This window comes from Charadrius vociferus, unplaced genomic scaffold, assembly GCF_000708025.1.
Source record: "Charadrius vociferus isolate BGI_N301 unplaced genomic scaffold, ASM70802v2 scaffold92, whole genome shotgun sequence".
Classification (NCBI taxonomy): domain Eukaryota; kingdom Metazoa; phylum Chordata; class Aves; order Charadriiformes; family Charadriidae; genus Charadrius; species Charadrius vociferus.
The window spans coordinates 598,562-606,317 of NW_009647874.1; the positions used below are offsets into that span (position 1 = coordinate 598,562).

General features: G+C 45.0%; 1 protein-coding gene across 1 annotated transcript in view; it reads right to left on the reverse strand.

Annotated features, from left to right (window-relative positions):
* The window catches only part of LIMS1 (LIM and senescent cell antigen-like domains 1), a 35,528-nt gene that overhangs the window by 19,949 nt on the left and 7,823 nt on the right, over positions 1 to 7,756 (reverse strand). The window lies entirely within an intron of this gene.

Below are 7,756 nucleotides of genomic sequence, written 5' to 3' on the forward strand. Positions count from 1 at the left end.
GCAATTATTTCATGGTTATATCCTATTTAAAAAGCCATTTGTGCACCACTTACTAGGGAAGGCAGGGTCGATTAGCTGCAGATCTGCAGCTAATAATTACAGTCCTGCAAGTTCTCCCCACCGGAAGCACTGCGCTGGCGGCAGACATGGGCTGCTCAGCTCCTAGTCACTGGTAACTGCAGACAACGCTGGGTTTTTGGGAAGCTGTCCCGAGTAACCATCATCTCTTGCGCTGAACTGACTCAGCCCTGTGAGCAACCGACTGAACTGCGAAACCACATGAACTTTGTGCTCGTGACACACGGCGTCTCGGTATCTGAAGAATCTGCCGGTTTGCCAGGCAGCGTGAGAAGGCAGAGGAGGACAGGAAGGCAACAACTAGAGGGGACAAGTAGAGAAATTAGGACTAGAAAACGACAAAGGATGTGACAGAGAGCCCAGTTAAGGCTACTACTTCTTCATATGCCTTCATCTTCCTAGGACCTACTGCAGAGGGTCTGGTTTATGCCGGTTTTGGGCCACATCTCTCACCCCAAGTTGGGATCGCGTGCGCGGTAGGCGTACAGCAGTGCAGACGCCGCTCTCCGGGCGCACAGGCCTGGGCTCGCACGCTGTCCCGCGGCCTGGCCAACTACACATCTGCTGCTGCACAGCAACGCCAAACGGGCCAAATTTCTGGGATGGGTTTGGTCAGGTGTCCTTCACCTCCCCAGGGCAAGGAAGCACCCTCTGGGCAAGGTACTCCCCTGCGCCACAGGACATCACGGTAGGTGGGACCCCGGCAGCACGACCCTGTTAATTTACCCGTCCGGAGGTGTCATTATCCCTCTTGCACCAGAGCTAGCAGGAGTCACAAGCTGTAACAGGCTGCGGAGGCTGCACCCTCACCACTGACATGGCTTGGAAGGAGCCCAAGCCCTATTTTTATCTGTCAGGGAGCAAGCTCCAGACCACGCAATGCTCAGGCTGTAGCCCTAGGCCACGACGATCTTGCCAGAGCACTGTGGCAGGAAACAACGCTGGAAGAAAAGGTTTCTGCATCCGCCAGAGCACCAACGATGAAACCGAGCACTGTTTGCTAACGGAGATGCAGGCATGGTGATGCCGGCTCTTCTTCTCCGTCCTGCTTCCCAACGTCTCCTGCACAGCTCAATGCTGGGCTTTTGTGAGTATGAGAAACTCCAGGGACACTGACTGCAACAGACGAACCATGCGGATCCATCCAGGCTTAGTACAGGTGCACCAAGCCACTAAGATAAGAAACAGCAGGCTAGTCTGTCTCTTCCCCTTATCACTGATGTCTCCTCACTTGTTTTCTTGTTACTTTGTCCCAGATTGCAGGCAATTCACTTGGGAGGCTACTGCTGCAAATCAGAGAGCCCTTTAAGTGTTTCTTTCTCCCAGTGGACTACTTCAGTCCTTACAGGAACCTGAAATCCGGAAACTACCAAGGTGGCTGGAAACCACCTCTGCTGCCTTGTGTCTTCTCTGGTCAACAGGAAAATAGCCACCCAGGGGCTTGTTTTTTCAGCTTGCTACCGCGGAGTCTTTTGCAGGGCTGTAGCAAAGCAAGGAGTACCACAAGTCAGTGCAATAAGATGTCCATCCAAGCAGCCTGTTTTAATCTTCCTAACTTTTTTGAAGAAGCAGTCCTGCGAGGTAATAGGACTCCTCCATATGTGCAATAAGTAGAAGCTGCCTGGTTCTTGAGGCCTATTGCCATTGCTGCTGGTGGCATTACTCTGAATTTGTTTTCCATTAAGCAAGAAAGGAGCTTGTCAGGAGTTAAAAAGGGCCTGTCTGCTGCTGAAGCAAAACATAGTTTCTACTATGAAGGTCTGGTAGTCCACAAAAAGAGCAGGTGACCATCCTTCTATTTTCTGTCATTTTGCTGGAGGCGTGCTGCCAAGATCTGAAATACGCTGTTAAAAATACATGGCATTTTCATTAGGGAATTCTAGGTTACTCTGAGGTGAAGCCATCCACAGGAAGCGAGAAGCTTGTAGGGAGTTTTTGACTTGCAGCAGCAGCTTCCCAAGGGCATTCCCTGGGACAAAATCTACCAGCCTGCTGTTAAGGAGGCAGTGATAAGGAGAAGAGCGAAGGGAGAAGTTGAGTGTTTAACTGGAAAAGGTATGTAGGAAGGAAGAAGACAGAGGGGCTCCTCCTGGCACATGAAAGGTCTTATCAGAAGCCAAAGCTGATGGCGGGGAAGGTGCTAAAGGAAACGGCATAAGAGGGGAGTGGAAGTGTCCCACTGCAGCTACGGAGAAGGGCTTCGGAAAACAAGAGCAAAAATAGCCGCATTGCTTTATCATGCCTGATGGACAACTGCCGCCCCGCTCACATGCTGCTTTCTCTGGGGAGCTTTCAAATCCGGCTGCCCGCGCCGGTTGCTGCCAGAGGCAGATGGGGACTCTTACAGAGAAGGCTCGGTGGCCGGCCAGCCCCGCTGAGCGTTTTGCTCCGTGCCACAAATAGACGTGCCGAGCAGTCACGGCTCCAAACAAGGTGCTTGGCAAAAGCAGCTGCTGCTTGGCAACCTACTCATGCCACCGTGAAATATCACTGCGTCACCGGCGCTGTCGGGAGGCCACGTGCCCCGTCGGGTTATGTGGGAGGGGGTGTAGGGGGTTAAGTAATCACAGTGCATCCTTTCCCTTCCCGCATAGGTACGGATGATTTCATTTTAATTATGTTTAACACCGATGCTACGCAATGGCCCTCACACGCAAAATGCAGAACAACTAAAATATAAGTTTTGCTGCAAAGTATGCGTGAACTTGCAGTGCCCTGCGATGATTTCTGCACCAACCTTTTAAAGCACTAATTGACCTTTTGCCTCTTTTTTTTATTGAAATTAAAAACACTCTTGGGTTCTGGTTGCTGCAGTTTATCTCTTAAGCAACAAAATACTTTCTGTGTTAAGCTGGTCACCTAAGGCAATTTGAAAGAAGGCACAAACACAATAAAGATGCACATTAAGGGTAGGATTTTCACATGTGCCCAGCACTGCTCTGACTTCTGTTTCTGTTAAAAAGGATGGAAAACCATCTTGAAACCACTGCAACAAAGACCAGTTGAATTCTGTGTGCTCCTAAAAGTTTCATCCTTTAGTCTTTGCCACAAAAAGCATGATTAAGCTCATGTGGAGGGAGTTTAAACAGGGCAAACAAAAAGGCAACTCTAGCTGTTTCATATACTTCAATATAAATTTATTCTAGTATAAACATGTCCAAAAAATGCTTTGGTCTCCTCAAACAGAGAAGGTTCACATTCCACCTCTCCATAAGGAAATGAATATAACTAGAATAAACAGGCAAGCAGCACCTTCCCACACAATTTTTTATCAGCCATACAAACACAGTGAAAAATCAGTCTCTGACAGAATTCATAGAAACAGAGAACAATATTTAACTATAGCACTTTCCTATTGTAAGTAATATTTCAAAAAACTATTGTATTTTCTTCCTGCTGCTTACAAACATTACCAAATGAACCCATGCTTCGTGTAAAACAAGAAATGACTTCTTCTGTGTACAGATACTTGATCCTCTTTACAACAGCCATCTTTTCCTCCCCCACTACTATTTTTGAATCCTATACAGACAGGAAAAACAAAACAACAAAAAGACGCAGTATCCCATATAAGAAGCTCACAAGAGCTCTAGTGAATTTGTGTTACATGAGACATAGCACACTATTGATTATTCTTCAAATGTCTCCCCTGTGTAGCTGACTACATATATACTTCACTATGGTAAATATACTGTACCTAAACTCTTCCAACTCAATATATTAAAGATGCATTTGCACTAATGTATTTCATATAACAGCATTTATATTCCCATTTCTAATTTAGGTATATTAAAAAAGGTCAGCTACTCAATACTAGGGACTGCTTACCTACTGTTTCCGAGAGACTCTGAAACCATCTTCTCAAGACCAATGAGCCACTATCAGGCCCACCAAGCTCAAAATTGCCCTTCCATTTGGACATACGCATGGTGAACTTCACAACACTGAAGTCGTTCATTTCTAAAATATGAAAGTGTTTGGGCAGAATAATATTTATACTGTTGGAAATCAAACCACTGGAAAGTCAAGGGATGCACAAAAGAGTGTTATCAGGCAATGGCAAGCAAATTACAACTAAGTATACATGTGCTCCTCATCCATTGCTTAAGGAACGGATTTAAATTTAAAATATGTAAAAATGTATGAGATTGATCTTTGCTTTTTCTGACATTTCAGGAATATAGCATCCTGTCTTGTATCAGAAATACTGTGGTGAGCAGGACTAGGGCAGTGATCACCGCCCTGTACTCAGCACTGGTGAGGCCCCACCTCGAGTACTGTGTTCAGTTTTGGGCCCCTCACTTCAAGAAAGACTTTGAGAAAGTCATTGAGATCCCCTCTGGAGGGGAGGGGAGGGATGCTATCCCGAGGGACCTGCACAGGCTGGGGAGGTGGGCCCAAGCCAACCTCATAAAGTTCAACAGGGCCAAGTGCAGGGTCCTACACGTGGGTCGGGGCAATCGCAAGCACAAATACAGGCTCAGTGGGAAATGGCTGGAGAGCAGCCCTGAGGAGAAGGACCTGGGTGTGCTGATTGACCAGAAACTCAACATGAGACAGCAATGTGCGATCGCAACCCAGGCAGTGGGTCTAGTGGTAGGTGTCCCTGTCTATAGCAGGGGGGTTGGAACTCGATGATCTTCAAGGTCCTTTCCAACCTAAAGCATTCTACAATTCTATGATTCTGGAGTATGTTCAGAGAAGGGCAACGAAACTGGTGAGGGGTCTGGAGCACAAGTCTTATGAGGAACGACTGAGGGAACTGGGGTTGTTTAGCCTGGAGGAGGCTGAGGGGAGACCTTATCACTCTCTACAACTACCTGAACAGAGGTTGTAGTGAGGTGGGGGTCAGCCTCTTCTCCCAAGTAACAGGTGATAGGACAAGAGGAAATGGCCTCAAGTTGTGCCAGGGGAGGCTTAAATTGGATATTAGGAATAATTTCTTCACCAAAAGGGTTGTCAAGCATTGTCAAGATGGGAAGATGTGGCACTTAGGGACATGGTTTGGTGGTAGTATTAGGTTTACGGTTGGACTCGATGATCATAAAGGTCCTTTCCAACCTAAATGATTCTGATTCTAAAATGCTGCACTACCATATTTCTCTTCAGAGTAACAGTTTCCTAGCACCAATATTCAGTTCATATCGTCTGTCACTGAAATCCACCAAAAATCTTTCACCGCATCCTTAGTGTAAATGCAAATTCCAGCCTTTGCTTCTGCCTTAGCCATCTGCCCATGCTAGCTGGGACCAGTGTTTTCACAAGCCGAACACCATGACCTCAGTGGTTCATCCAGGAGCTATAATTAACACCATGACTCAACATAACACCCTGGCTACCAGGAGAGACTTCCAGTACGTCCACGCAGTTCCTTGTAGGGCAGAGCTAACTGCAACGCCAGGCTTCCTGGCTCGCAGCGACATCCTCATTACAGTAACATCTCCACTGGAGGTGCCACACTGAGGACTGACCTTCAGCTTTACTAATGAGCATATCACATCCACACATGTCTCCTCTCAAGTATTACTATTAATCTATACCTCCAGCAACATAACCTCTTGAGCCATTTTTCACCTTCATTAAGCTTGTTTTTCTATTCTATATGAGAAAGTGCAAAGTTTTTCATTGCCTGAATTCATTTGTTTTGGGCAGAAGTAGAATGTGGTAAAGAAAACACCTCCTCAGGTGTTGCTCTTCTCTCACACACATATTAAATTGTAATTATTAGTCACTCTAGGTTTTGGTTTCACATTTTTCTTTTCCCACGTTCACTGCAGCATCACCAGGCTTTAAAACCAGCAGAGGATGGCAGACAGCTTAGCCATCTGCAGTTAACATTGTGGAATTAAATAATGGCCCTAATACTCAACAGCTGAACCAGAAGCAATTTATGTTCCTAAGAGTCGAGTATGAGTAATGTATTGACATACAAAGCTAATACAAAATAGCATTGCTTTCATATTTCATTATGACGATCTTAACATTTTGGGTAACACAAACTGAAGGTCTTCATCTCGTGTTTTATATTTATCAGCTATTCAATACTAGTAGCAGACCTGTCAAGTAAGCACTAACGAATTTCAGTAGCATTTAGGGCAAAGCAAGACTTCCATGCATTTCACAAACCAAAGGCTTTGGTAACTATTTCAAAGTTTTTTTTTTAAAGTAACAGTTTCCGCCCCAACAACTGACTAATCCTGAATGAGTACAGCAGGGGTGAATGGTTACAATATCTATTATAAGACTTGTGAGGGAAGACGTCAAGTTAGCCCTCGCCACAGCGTATTGCTGGGATTATCTGAAGGAGCGACGTGGGGCAGAGAGCCCGGGTTATTTCTGGACAGAACAGAAGCAAAGGGAAAAGGGAAGACGACAGGGTTTTGTACTCTGGATCAGAGCAGTGCCAAACCTCCTTCCCCTTTGCTACATATCACAGATAACTGGGTATAATTTGAAGATTAGCTTTAGAAAGGAATGAAGCTTAAAGCTAAGCAATTACTGGTACACTTTGGGCAAAATTCATGACCTGCAACCTGGTAACTCATGGAGCTATCCTATCCCAAAGCTGCACTGCTGCTATATCCTTAAAAAAATAACAATAAAAAATATATATATATATGTATAAGAAGCAGCTTTTTTAATATATCAGAAATATAGTGTATGCTTCAGTTTCTGAAATCAGCGAGGAGAAGTACAAAACAGTAACTGAAAAGCCAAACATCAAGCAAGACAAACAGCTTTCAATGCAAACTTTCCATCCCGGAACAACTAGCCAGGGCAGTTTTGAGTCATGCCTCTGAGTGGGTAACATTTTTCCAATAGCTGCACAGAAACAGAGTTCAAAAGGTAGACTCAACTTGGGATCCAGAACGTTATGGTCTATTCAGAGCGTGGCATGCGCGGATTTAATATGCTGGAAACGACAAATGCCATTTCACACCTGCTTCACTTTTGTCCATTCATTGCTTGCTGGAACACCTTGAATCTTTTGAATCTTTCGAATCTTTCATTTAAAAATGCTCAGCTGAGAAATGCTGACAGGTACTGCTAGCTGTGTCTGCCAATATGTTACTTCGTTTGAGGCTAATAGCTAATAGGTTTTAATTAATTTTCTTCTAGCTCCCATCATGGCCATTAGAGGACATAGAAAAAGCAGAAAAGCTACAGGGAAGTATGTCATAAACCAAACCTCTCTTGTTGCAGAAAGACTCCAAAAGATCACGAAGCTTCATCTTGTTGATATATAAAGACGAATCACAGGTTGACTTACAATCTGCTGGAAAAAGCTGAGCAGTATCATCCAAAACGACTGCTCACAGCCTGTTAGATATGAAAGTTCAGAATCATTTCAGAATGCTACCAGAAACTACTTAAAATCAGAAGTTTCTACAAAGCTGGCAGATACAAAGATGAAAACTGAACAATGCCTAAAGCTGCTATGACAAATCAAGCAAAGAAAACATAACTACGCAACCATGTGCACTACGGCATCAGATAACGCACACGGAAACTCAAAAGCATCACTCATGTCTGGGAAATGCCCTGACATTCCTGGGTGCGAGGTGAGACCGGAGGAGTTAACTGAAGGGAAAAACACTGAATGTCACAAACTCTGTAGGAAGTCCCTGAGCCACAGCTGGTGGCAAGCTGGGATTACTACCAAAGGAAATCCCATAAA